Here is a 14,453-nt window from a genome sequence, read left to right on the forward strand (position 1 = left end):
AAGGGACTTTTGGGATGTCTCTGAAGCTATTAGCTGGTACCATAATGATAAATGATAATGACTCTGATGGCTGTCAGGTTGTGTTGCCATAGCTGTGTCTCTGGGAATGTTTCTCCTGTGGACTAGATCTGCTGCCACTGCTGTCTGGTAAGGGAGGAATGTGTTTAGCATAAATGCCACTCTCTTCATATTGTCATGGCACGTGAACTTCCTGCAGATATAAAAAGTGCCCAAAGAGTTTATGGTAAGATTTGTCCCTGATGAGGTGAAAGGATAAAGAAATGCCAACTGGCTCTTGAAGTCAATACTGGGAGAGCAGGGCCACAAATACCGATGTTTATCCCATGAAAAGCACATGGAGGAACAATTAAATCCCAGTAGCATCACAAGCAACAGCCAAATGCTGCAATGCGTCACCCCTGTTTCACATACCCCTAGACCGGGCTGTGGTCAGAGTGATACCAGCTATTCACTAAATCACTTGCCCTTTCACTTTTTGTCTGTTTTCTTTCCTCACCCTCCTCCCTCCCACCAAACCCACACAGGGGAACCTGCCTCTTATGTGCAGCCTCCTGTCTGAGTTTCAGGTGACAGCAGATCAGGAGGAAAGATCTCTCAGGATTTACCCATGACATCTTCCCCCACAATGGCCCCATGAGAAGGTATTTTGAGGGCAAGTATTGTGATGAGGACCGGAAGCTTTCAGTTCAGTCCTTGCTCCTCAGAGAAGGCATGGCTATTCTTTTTTCCCCAGCAATTTCTAATTGTAGTAGCAGTTACAACTTCAACAGATGGTTTGGCTCATAGAAAATATCTGAAGAAATGAAAACATCACAGGCTGTTGAAAGAGGTAACTGTCACTAGCAGATGAGCATTAGGATTTAATCAAGTTTCTTTTCCTAGCACCCATCAAAACACTTGTTTTGTCTATTGCAACAGTTCTAGAAGTTTCTTAATCTGCTGGCTTCATCCATTTTCCTGATCTGAAACCCTTGGAAAGACCGGCACCTCCACTTCCCACACTGGTCTTGTTTTTTCCACAGTGGTGTTGCATTCTCCATTTGTGGGCTGCAAAGCAGAGTGCTGTAACTATCTGTGCTCAGGGCCTGAAAACAGATGATTTGCTCCATTGCAACTCAGTTTCAAACTCTGTTTTGTTAGCATCACCCTTGGACTGCAAGTTATAAATAATTCCAACAATTCTAAACATCGGGAATGCTATGAATTATGAGCTTTTCATCAGAATAATGTGTAGGATCAATAGAAACAGAAGGTGTCTAGATAAGCACATTTCATAATTGCTGCTTAGATCTGCATAAATCAATTTATTAGCACACTTCAGGAAAAAAGTTCATTTTTTTTAAGCTGTATTAAAATAATGGTATCTTGATGCAAGGTTACATCCCATCTCCCTTTCAATAATACCTCTTAAGAAAATTTAATTTCAACTTCAAAAGGAGCTACATTAAATATCAATCCTGTATAAATGGATTTGACACATTTATGTTTCATTATTTTATTTTATCCCCTCCCCCAAAGGAAATAAATCAATCATTTTGTTACTCTTCAGTTCATCTTACTCTTTCCCGTTCAAAGCTATCTCCTTGAAATAATCAGGCCACTTTGACAATCAGTTAATAAACAGACACTTAAATATTCTTTTCTTGCAGCCTAATAGGCAGGCAATGAGGTTGAAAGACATTGCATAGAGCACATCATAATTGTTCCTTTTCTCAGATTAATCTAATAAACACTCAAGCTCTCTAGTACTTTAAAGAAGATTTATTTCAACTGTCTAATCAATCAGTTAAAAACAAGATATGAAAATTCAGTAATTTAGATGCAAAGTTTATTGTGTTGATAGGTTTAATCATCCTTTCTTGGGATAAGTCCCCTTTGGTTGCGTTCAAAAAGGGGAACATCACTATACCATTCCACATGGAAGTGGCCATGAACAAGACTAGTTTTTCCAAGGCATTTTAATTTCTGGAAAGTTATTTTCATTAGTCTGTTTTGTTAGGAGTTTGTAGCGTAAGGCTGGAGAAGAACAAATAAGGCATATTTATTTAAGAAGTGGAAAATGATCATGCAGGCCCATTTGTCAGTTCTTTGTAGCCTTCAAATGTTTAAAACACTTTGGTAGAAAGAGTAATTCAAGATGTCAAAGCAGCTGAAAAATGGGATCAAGTAAAATATGGGTTTCCCAAAGGTACATCACACAAGACTAACTCAATAACTGTATTTGATGAGGGAATTTCCCTTCTAGGAAAGACAGGTATTCTTGTCATAAAAAAAGCATTTTATAGGTTCCAAACAGGGGTGGGGGGGGAATAGAGAAGGGAAAAAAAATAAAAGGAAAGATTAAAAAAGGAGTATTATGATAGGGGTATAAGACATTAGAAGACAAAAAGCAGAGTTGAAAGGAGGTATATGAAGCTTGGAAAAGGTAACTAATACAGTTCATAAAGGACACATTTTGGAATTGATCGTACCTAATATTTTCAATAATAAACTTGTATTAACACACTCCCACTTCTTAGGCCAATATGCTGATGAAATGAAGATGGAAAGTATTGTTAACACAGATGGTCAGGTTATGCTACAGAAGGAATTTGAGAACTAGAGTCTTAATGTTGGGATGGAGTCAAGAATATGAAATGTATTAAAAAATACATACAAAATGTATCTGTTTAGAAATTAAGAATGGGAAAAAAATAGAGTTTTTCAGCTGGAAACAACACAAGGAGGATATGAATAAGTTCAAGTGTCATATATGACTGTTAGACAAAGTGATGCTGCATGTTAAAAAGTCAAATACAATGCTAGGAAGTATGAAGCTAGGTATCAAAGCTAGTATGTAGAGAGTGCTATCTAGTCCGGATATAAGAGTAGTTTACAAAGTTTACCTTTTTTGCATGTGCAATATAAAAAAAAAAAAAAAAGACTGGATTTTTTTTCTTCCTTCTTTCATCCTGGACTCGACAAGTGAAATGAGCTGTTTCACTGAGGCTCCTTCACAGCTGAATTGGCAACTGCTGACCCCGTGAATGGAAAGGATTGAGTGAGATTTTTGGTGTTAAACCAAACTTTCCCTCCTTGTACAATATGCTTCACTACTACACATGAGAAATCCTCAGAGGAGGAGGAAAAAGAAGGTCTCAGCTGCCATATTTTGTCCTCTGTCTATAGTGTTTTATTGGTCTTTGGTTTTGGCCTGGCAAACAGTTCTTTTATTTTCAAGTGTGCTAAGTGTTTCTCAGGATCAAGAAAGAATCAAGACCATAAGATGAATTTCAGGCTGAATTTATTCATTCAGATAATACGAACAGAGGCGAAAAAGACCCAAAATATTAGACAACACTTAATTTTTCATGATCTTTCTCTCTTTTTGTCTTTGTCTGTCTGCCTGTCTGTCTTTCTCCTACCTTGCACATTAACTAGCTAGAATAGGGAAATAAGAATCTTATTAAATCTCCCCACAGGTATCTGTCAATGGCTACACCTAATATTTGCAGGTATATATAAAGTAGGATCAAGAGTAATAGTTCAGACTATTCTTCTTTGACTCATACCTTTTGGCAACATATTGTCCTGAGTGTCTCTGACATCGCCTATGGCATTAAGAAACAATCAAGTTAAAATTGAGACTGGCAGGAAAAGCAATGTGATACTGCCTGTGGGGTTATTTGTTCAGTAGTATCATTCCAGTGAAGGTTGGCAAGCAATCGGATTAGACTTATTTCCAGTCAACCAAAGCTGAAGTAAAGTTTATGACTTGCGAGGTCCCAGTTAAGCTATGAGCTGTATGGGTTTTTTTGAAAGGCTTCATGAGGAAACTGCAAGATAGAGATAGGAATAATTACAACTTGTAGCGAAGTCACTTAGAACTGTGTATAATGAAGTTGCTCCAAATCTTAAAAGATTATCTTTAAATTATCATTCAGAAACTTCCTTATCATGCAGTAACAGCCTCTTCTCCCTTACTACTTAGAAAGAACTCTTGGAAAAAAAGCACCACTCTCAAGAATTACACATTCTTTTCAAATTAGAAAACAACCTGTGTATATATGTGTATCCTCTGTGAGTGTATCTTGGCACCCTTAAAATGCATACATTTTCACATGACCCCTTTGAGACAGACAGAAGGAACACATCCCAGGCATTGTTTATGAGGCCTTGGCTGTCCACTTGAAAATCATGGAGCTACTGAGGTATAAGACCTACCCCATTTGGACAGTCTATGGCACCTTTCTGCCTTTCTTTGCCACTCTGCACAGCCAGGCTGACATTTTCTGACACAAATTACCTCATTGGGATTGAGTCTACCATACCCTTCCCGTGGATACCTGCAGCTGTTCCTTTCTTTACGCTCTTAAAGCACTTCATTTTCCATGCCTGACCAAAATACATCTGCTGCCTTTCCTTTTCCAGCCCATAGTGCCTGTAAAATACTGCAGGCTGGGGAACATGGTCTTCTAAGACCTGGATTTAAAGCATGTTTGGTAGGAAGCTTTCCCTCCCGAAGATACAGCTTGTCTGCTGGTGGTGTCCCCTTGATGTACATTCATGTCAAGCTTCACCTTTGTGACTTTCGTACATGGGTGCTTTAGCAAGACAAATTCTTTCAAAGGCTCTCTTGCAGGAGGACTGCTCAAAGGATGTCTCTGGATGGGACAAAGCATGTCTGCAAGCCTGGGACAGGGTTCAACATTCATCTGCTGTAGCATAGTCTTTTTGGTGTTGCCTCCCTGCTGTAACTCAGACTGAGAACCACATGATGCTTTGGATCCAACCCCCGTGCATGGTGAGCATGTGGGGGAAGAGGACTTGCGGCTAAATCAAGAGTACTCTAATTTGACAATGTAAACATACCTGAAGGATCATGTCCAGACCAGATACTTTGGTGTCCTTAAAACAGTGGTATAAAGTATGTAAATACATCTGACAGTCCCAGTCACCTAAGACCATAGGATCAATTTGGAGAGCTAGTGCTTGTCTCACAAACCCAGGCTACTGCCCAAACCACAGGGCTTTTCTTCCTCTTATGAGTCTCTTTTTCTACAGAAATCATGTTTTGTGGACTGGGTTTTCTTTTTATCTTCTTTTTGTTTGCAGTGGGCATAAATGGACCCCTGTTTTACTCAGATTTAAGAGTGTAGAAAGGCCATTAATTTCCCCATGGACTATAGCTCAGTGGTACAAGCAGTGAACCTGATTTTTAAAGGCTTCATCACTAGTATTGACTGCCTGCAAGCACTACTCAAAATCAGTGTTCTTTCTTGTCACCTATATCATAAAAAGGCACTACAGAGAGAATTGTAACTGTTCTCTGCAGGGGTAGAAATAACGAAACCGGGCACTACCCTTCCTAAAAGGGACATTTTCCCCATGGACTCAGCTACCACCATGTTTGTCAATGGGCAGTATGTGATAATGACATGTCCCGTGGAAAGAACTACAGAACAAAGAATTTAAACTCACTTCATGGCAGGCTTTGCTGGTGGTTTTTTTTAGGGGAGGAGGTATTTTTGGTTTTGTTTTGTTTTGTTTGGTTTTTTCATTTGAGCTCTGCAGAATACATGATGTTTTATTTGACTGCCATTCAGACCAAATCAACAAACATCATGATGCCTTCACAAGGGGAGTGAAATGGTAGAGTTTCTACTACGTATATTGGGGGTATGTGTAATTTTCAAACAGAAGGGGAAGTCTGCATTCATGAAGCATTAATTTGCTTCTTTCCTGTCACCTAATATTTTCCTGATTCTATGTGGAAAACGACCTTCTCAAATAGTTCCTGCTGATGTCTTCATAAAAATCACACCAAATGGAGGGAGAGGGGAAGTTACTTGCAGCACAGCCAGGGAGGAATATATTTGGTTGAGACTCGTCAGTATCAGTGTATTTGAAAATATTCTGGCTGAGGAGGTCTCAGCCTCCCGAAGGCTTGAGAGATGGAAGAAAAAACTGAATTTTGACTCTCAGACTTCCTTATACCAGAAATTGGGGGGCAGGAGGAAAGAGGAGGAGGAAGGAGAGATAGGGGAAAATGAATAAAGTTGAATAAGAAAACTAGTAAGGTGATGAGTGAAACACTCAGAATTAATGCACTGAACTCCAGAATCCTCAACCAGGAGAGAAATTCTACAAGCTAGTCAATAAGTTCGTTCTCCAAAATGCTGTTTATGTCAGGCAAGCCCATCCATTTTTTCAACAGCTACAGCAGGCATCTATTTGTCAGGAATGATTTAGTCTTACTGAAAGACATGCTGAGGCAGGGATCTCAGATTGTAACTGTTGGCACACCAGGATGTTCCAGAATCTGAAATTCTACAGCTGATGCTGATTTAACGTAATATCTGCTGTGTTGACTAGAAGAAGAGAAAAAATGCCTGTATCTCTGTGATCTAGCACACAAAACTGACAGCAAGGATGGGCTGTTAGGCTGCTGTGTGGGATGGCTATCCCCAAAGGGGTAGGGCGGTAGGCTGGATAAGTGTATGGTGAATTCTTGCTTGAAATTGCAGCCTATCTAGTCCCCCCCGGGGACAGAGCATACCTCGGGGAGCGACCTCTCTCAATCATTTTATGGTTCATTGACTCAGGACCCAGGAGAAAAGCATGGTTCCTTACCTGTCTCTGCTGATTTGGATTAGGTTAAACCTTGGGTTTTTTCTGGCTAAACCTCAGCTTGCTGGTTTCTCAAGTATCAAGCAGAAGCAATGTGTGTACACCTGTGTATGTGCCAATGTATACATTTATGTGTGTATATATATCCATATATTTGTGTTTGTATACACGTATACCTGTGTATTCCCATCTTTCTGTAGGCTTCTAAGAGAGACTGTTGCCTACCATGAATCTATGAGCAGTATTTTTAATACAGTGTTTTCCATAAGGTCCGTTGAAAGCCTGTGTGGCTTTTAATGCTCTTCCGAAACACAAATGAGTGTTTTGAGACGATTTCAATAAAATTGGTTCTTGAATATGCATTGGTTCTTGAATATGAATTGGTTCTTGGTCTACTTGAATATGAATATTCAAGTAGAGGCTAGTAGCAATGGTGTCTGCGCATGGTATGCTCAATGGGTAGAAAGAGGACTTGAGTCTCCAGCACTGTTCAATAGGTAACTTTGATTGCAAATGTGAGAGCATCTGGAGAATTTGGATCTCCTGATTACCCAATTCTTAGCTTTCATAGAATCATGGTACGGTTTGGGTTGGAAGGGACCTTAAAGATCATTTGGTTGCAACCTCTCTGCCATGGGCAGGGACACCTCCCACTAGACCAAAGCCCCATCCACCCTGGCCTTGAACACTTCCAGGGATGGGCCATCCACAACTTCCCTGGGCAACCTGTTCCAGTGTCTCACCACCCTCATAGTGAAAAATTTTGTCCTAATATCTAATCTAAATCTACCCTCTTTGAGCTTAAAGACATTGCCCCTTGTCCTATCACTACATACTCTTGTAAAAAGTCCTTCCTCAGATTTCTTGTAGCCCCTCTTTTGATGCATTTCTTTTGATGCAGCCCAGGATGCTGTTGGCTTTCTGGGCTGCAAGCGCACATTGCTCGTTCATGTTGAGCTTTTCATCAACCAACACCCCCAAGTCCTTCTCCTCAGGGCTGCTCTCAATCCATTCTCGATCGAGCTTGTATTTGTGCTTGGGATTGGCCCGACCCACATGCAGGACCTTGCACCTTGTCTGGGACTGTGTTCATTCGCAGTTTTATGAGGATGAACCAGGCAGTCACTCAGCTCTGAATAGTTTTATGGAAAAGGGACGTCTATCCTGCATGCCCAGCCCAAATCTGACCCAGAATTTGTGCTGACTGATACCCCTGGTCGTGGCACTGTCATGATCTCATGTAGTCACAGAAACACTGATCTGCTGAGTTCAGTCATGGGTCTTCCTGGGGGTGAACAAGTTACAGAGACCAGAGCCCTAGCAGGGTAAGTAAAATTTCTTTTAAGGCTACCACCGCTTTTAGCTGCTTATTCCCTTCTTTGAGAGAAAACTTTAGACCTTGCCACTTCCCAGAATAAAAGTGCATTCCTGTGTCCTTACTGGGTGGGACCATGCAGGTTTTCTGGCTTGTGAGAGATGAGATACTTGTCATAGTTGTGGAGTGCACATCCCCATGTCCTTCTCTGCCTGAGCATTATCCACCAGCAAATACAGCCATTTGCAAATTAGTGGGCTTTCAGATAGGCATCAAGTCTGAAAAGGGCAAATTTACCCTTTTAAGCTGACTTCTGCAGAAGAGAAATTCTTCCTGGTGGAGAAATTCTTCCTGGTGTTGCAAAAAGCTGCTGTCTGTGGATGGCTAAATCACAGTGAGTCTCTCAGGCTTGATTCTTACATGGGGGCTGTTATTACACAGATTACAGAACTCCTTTTAGCCTTAAGAGCATCAGCGTATGTGGTTCTGGGCAACATTTTTGTAATCAGAACATGTATACGGTACTTACTAGATGTGGCAATGAGTCCTTTTGAAATCGGAGGAACATTCCTGCAAATAAATGTAAAACGGCTTATATTTTTGGTGCAACCTGTTGAGATACCAACAATTTTCTGTGGCCAGAAAAATATATTTTTTTGTTAGCAATTCAGACGGATAGATAGCTTCTTGACTATTACAGTTCTACAGCTTTTTCAAGTTGACACGTACAATATATTTTATCTAAGCATAATACTGTGCAAAATACTAAAATTTAGAGTACGTATCCAATCTAATTTCACCTGAAAATTATAACCTGCTATCTTTACACTAACTCAGGACTGTCACTAAATGACAAGAAAATATGTTCAAATGAAGCACGAGTCTTTTTTCATCAGCAAACTTCATGAATTCTGGCTGCCTCTTAATTTTTTTTATTCATTTATTTAGCCCTTCAGATATTGAGGAAGGGTTGCCAAAAGCTTTGTTAATCATGGGAATGTGAGAAGCTAACCTTATCAGTTTGTTTCCTCTGTTCAGAAGAGACATCATAACGCCCGAAGAAATGATGTGTTATAGAGTCCACTTCTCTGAATTGAAATATGGTATATTATCACTGAAGCAGATCAATAAAAACATAGTGATTTTGAAGAAAAATGTCTTTTTAACAAAACAGATTATTACTTTTCCAGTAAATCACCTTTTTAGCTAAAACTATTCTAATTTCAATCAAACCCCTCACAACAATTACTCTTCTTCACTTCATTCCCAAACCAATCTTTATTTGAAAGGAAAAGTTTTCAGAAATTGTGATAATTAAAACAATCTTTGGCTATAATTTTAATGATGAAAAATCCCAACAATTGTTCAAGTCTTTCTAAGGAATTTTCTTTCTGCATCAATATTCACACCACTGATGTAGGTAGTGAGGAGAAAGCAGTCAACTTAAAGTACAACATGAATTTCAACAGATATTGAGGTGAATTTGCAAACTAGGCACCATATTTTTTGGCTACAAGTTTATTATTTACATACAAATGCAGTGCAATTTTTTGTAATTTAAATACCAAAGTGAAAATTCTGTATCTAGAGGTTACAAGACAATATTTGAGTATAAATGAGGGTAATTTTTGGCCATTTAAAAAGAATATGAAAAATAGTGTTGATAAAGTCCAACTGAACTGTTTAGTCTGAGTTTCAAGACCAGTCTAAGACACTATTTTTTTTAACTGCATGTCCAAAAGAGCTTGGAAATAAAGGTAAATGTGCAGTGTCCTTGATAAGACACATTACACCTGTAATACACCCAGGTAATCTGAATTACTGTATCAGTTTTTCTGCCTTTTTAATATTGGCTATTACATTCCAGCTGTGTTACACAGTGTCCTGAAGAGATTACAAAGATGTAAAATTTCTATGGTGTCTTTTGCAACAAACTGTGGCTCATCAAAATTCTGATTTTGTAATACGATTATCAGAGGCAGAAGCTTGGAAGTCAGCTCTCCCTTGCTGGTGAGATATCGCTAGCAAGAATGAGCCGAAGGCTTCCTTTATCTGCTCTGTGGTCCAGCAGGACAGCTCAGGGCCTGAGCTCTGGCAGCCTGATCCTCTGAAGATGAGTACATTCCTGTTTACTCTGTTTTCTGCTATTGTCATGGTTTAACCCCCACCAGGCAGCCGCTCGCTCGTCCCTCCCTCCCCCCACAAGGGAGAAGAGGAGGGGGAAGGAAAACAACTCATGGGTTGAGATAAAGGCAGTTTAATAGAACAGTATCAGAAAAGGAAAAATAACAACAATAATAATAACATCAGACACTCTGATGCTCGGTGAATTGCCACCATCCTGAGCAGTGATTGCAGGTTTCCGCCCGCCGGCTAACCCCCATTTATATACGAAGCTTGATGCCTATGGTGTGGAATATTTCATTGGCCATTCCATCTTCTGTCTATTCCTCTATGGGAAGCTGAAAAGAAGGCCCTGAATAATGTAAACATCACTTCGCAATAACTAAAACCAATAGGTATTATTGACATTCCTTTCACAGCAATCACTAGAAAGAGAAATTAACTCTTTCCCAGCTGAAACCAGGACAGCTGTCCATTACTGTAAGTGAAATGATCAGGTTAAAAACCATCAGGCTAATATGTTTTTATTCATTCTTGGAATGGGTGGAGAAGAGGATTGCATCCAGTGGATTTTGCGCCTGTAAGGTTGAGTCCCCTTAGAGGCCTGGCAGAGAAAAAAGTCTGCTATAGATACTTTTTTCAATGGCAGGTGAAGAATAACTTACAAGTGAGATGAGTGGGTTGGCACCATCCCAGTTTCTTGCAGCTTTGTGTTTGTGTAAGAAAAAGATGTAAGAGTATCAAGGTGTGATTCATTATCTCAGCCAGGAAATCATTAACAAAGGTGCAACAATCTAAACTAGCTCTGAATAGCATTTCTTAATACTAGCTTGCAATTGTTTCATCTGTTTTTACTGATGAGAAATTTTTGTTTTCCTACCTCTGTTTCCCCCTCTGATAAAGTGATAATACGAAAACTCCTTAATGGCTAAACATAAAATATAGATATCATCCTTTCTTTCCACAAATAAAAGAAGTCCATGGCATGTTATGATGATGGTGACAGTGATAATTTTATAAAACACATGTCAATAATTATAATGCAGTGTCTTTAGTTTACATGATGTGACAAGGATAAATGACGCTTCTTACCACCGTAACCCAGAGATAGGGCTCAATGTTCTGTGAACATAGTGCAGTAATGACTAAGATAATTATGGTACAGGTATAAGAAAAAGAACATAAGAATAGCTGCATCAGGGCAGACAAAGTCCCAGCCAGTCTCTACTTGCTTGCTAACACCAGATGATGCTGGATACTTTTGAAAATATTTGTTTCTGACAACACTGAATTAGAGTTATTTCCCCATTAAAGAATTTAACAGGTACCATTGAGGCTATATCTTATTTAACTTCTATTTTAATCCATCAATACTTTGGCCATCTGTAAAATACTGTGTCAACAAGGTCCATGATTTAGTTATGCATTGTTGTGAAATGTTCTTCTGTTCCGAGTTTTATAAGCTCTGGCACTCAATAATAATACTGGGTGTCCTCTGCTCTTTTCTTTTTCACTGTCTTTACATAATATGTGATTTTTGAGAATTGACTGTATACCCATGATCCCTGTCATCTGTCTTGGAAGCTGAAAATTTTCAGGGTCTTTACTGACATGACATGGCTGTCATTCTAACTTCCCTGATTAAGTTGTCATTCTGTTTTGTGCCCTTTTGAGTGTGCCCTTTTTGGCGTAGAATGAGACGAGCTCCTCTCAGGAGTCAGGATGATGGTGCTCCGTAGATGTATGCAGTGGCTTAATAGGGTTTTCTGTATAGTTCTCCACGGTTTTCTTAATAATTACTCCATTGTGTTCATCAATGATCTGATGTTTTCAGGGAAATGTCCACACATACTCCATAATCTTTTTACTAAATTATGAGCAATTTTCATTTCAGCAAATCTATTTTGTTACTCCCTTCATGACCCCTTTCCATGCACTTTGATTCACCCCTACTAGAAGTTACCTTTTGTTGGGTTTGCTGCCTTAATTATTCTTCTTTCTGAACTCTGACCCAGGTCTATGAAATACTTGGAAGCTAAAAATGTCACAAAAACTCTACCATTAAACAAGAAAACAGGGTTTTTTTAGACTGACAGAAATGAGGAGGTGGATATGATCAGCTGGGGGCAGGCTTAAGGCACTCAGATTTGCCACAGCCAAGATAATTTGTCAGAGGTTTCCTGCTGAGCTCATCACTAAAAATATACAGCTAGAATTAGTGTTCCCAGGTGCTTTATTTTCTGTTGGTTGTCACTGGCTGTTTTGTCATCGTCTCGCTCAGTATCATAAGATACTTTACAGTTCCTCCTGTTCTGCTCCAGCTACCTTACTTTTGTCCGTCCAAAATTTTCATTGTCAGAAAACTTTGCCCCAACATTATTCACTCACTTTTCCATTTAACTTATGAAATTGTTAAATAGAGGAAGTCCCAGCACAGATTCTGAAGGGATGGTAACTTCTGCACTCTCCTTCAAAAATTAGCATCATTTTTTTTTCACTTGAATCTTCTCTTGGTTAATAAAAGAGAATCCTCTCTCTTATTCCATGAGAATTTAATAATTTGTAGAGGACTGAAAAGCTTCATTTAAGCCACGAAGGATATGACCTTCAGGGTGCTTCCTGTAGCCATAATGAAGAAAAAGTATGTAGGTAGACTCAATGGATCACAGACTCAATCATCCTTATGGATCCCTCCTAATTTGAGATATTTTATGATTCTAGGTGTAACTAAGTCAAAGGATTAATGTCCAACCTGGAATACGTCTTTGATATGAAGAGTCCATCTCCTAAATAGGCACACAAGATACGGGAAAGAGAAGAGGCATCGCCAGTTCTCTTCTGTAGAAATGGAAATAAAGGAAGTGCTTTAACTGAACTCATCTAAAACAGGATCTAGACAGAAGTATAGTCTCTCTGTTTACATGTCTCTCTCCTTACAGCATGTTCTCAATGAGCTCAGGTGTAGATGTCCCCATTATCAATATCTGGAGGTAGTATGTTGTCTAGTGTGAGGTAGGTAAATCTGCGCTTCAGACTCATGCTTAGGCAATAGTAGAAACTAACAGATTTCAGGGCGATTTTTTTTACAGACTCTTCCTACAAATTTTCCAGGGGAGATTCAGATTTCTGGATTAGGTATATTTCTGGAGAAATTATAAGAACTTGTTTTTAATGTCACCTTTAATGAATTGCCTAGAAATAATGGATCACGGCCTGAAAGTTCTTCTAGAGAAGACCTATGGGAAACGTCATAGAGAAGGGAGATTACTGTATGGGCGATGATACCTTGAGACACCACACTTTACCTCATTTCAGCACAAATCTTTATAATGTATGCATAGAATCTCAATAAGGGCCAATGGTGAAATACAAGAGGTTGAGAACAAAAAGGGATGTTTGACTCCCATCAAAGTTCCAGGGCTAAAATACTGACAATTGTCAGCATCCCTAATTTTATTTTATTTTATTTTATTTTATTTTATTTTATTTTATTTTATTTTATTTTATTTTATTTTATTTTATTTTTAATAAAAACTAGAAAAACAGAAGGAAGCCTAGCTAGACAATGCTATCTGCATGCAATTTTAGGCAAAGACATTTATTTATCTGCTTCTCAAGAGACTTTTTTAGACTCTCTTTTTCCTCCAATATTATTTCAAAGATACAACAGAAAGATAACTTCCAAAGAGAGGAAATGTAATTAATGTACACAGATTTGCTAGGCCAAGTATAATTTCATTATGTACTTCCAAATGCAAATTTAAAATACTTAGATAGACATGGATGGCCAGATTAGACATATGTGACAGACAGACAGATAATTAGTGATAATGACTGCAGTGTAGCAATGAAAAATTTAGCCAGCCACTGTGTGACAATTTTGCAGACGAAGTCCTGAACTTGATGTAGAAAAGTAGTTTTCTTCCCTCTCTCCTGCTTCCACCATTGCCCTCCAGCTTAGAACCAATGGGCACGAAATTATGTTCCTTGTCTGAAATGAAACCAGAACAGTTTCATCCTTGAAACTACTCAGAAGTAAACATTTAAGATTTAAACTAAGTTTACCTTGAGAACTAGAAGTAGTTAACACAATTTAAAGACTTGAAATAGAAACCAAAATTAAATGTACTGCTTAAAGGATTAGACAATCATCTTCCTGTACAAATAGCATAAACAAGGAAATCGTATTAGCTCTTAATGTAATTAGCTGAACCCAACAGTCTATGGATAAAACCTTTCTGTGCACTTCTCAAAAAAAACAGGGCAATCTTGGGAGGACTTAGAACTTGACAATTTGCATGAATTTCTAATGAGGCAAAATTCATTGAACTGATTAAATGAAATTCTTCCTATTATCTAATCCGCATAACTGCTGGCCCAGAAG

Source organism: Rissa tridactyla, chromosome 6 (assembly GCF_028500815.1).
Source record: "Rissa tridactyla isolate bRisTri1 chromosome 6, bRisTri1.patW.cur.20221130, whole genome shotgun sequence".
Lineage (NCBI taxonomy): Eukaryota > Metazoa > Chordata > Aves > Charadriiformes > Laridae > Rissa > Rissa tridactyla.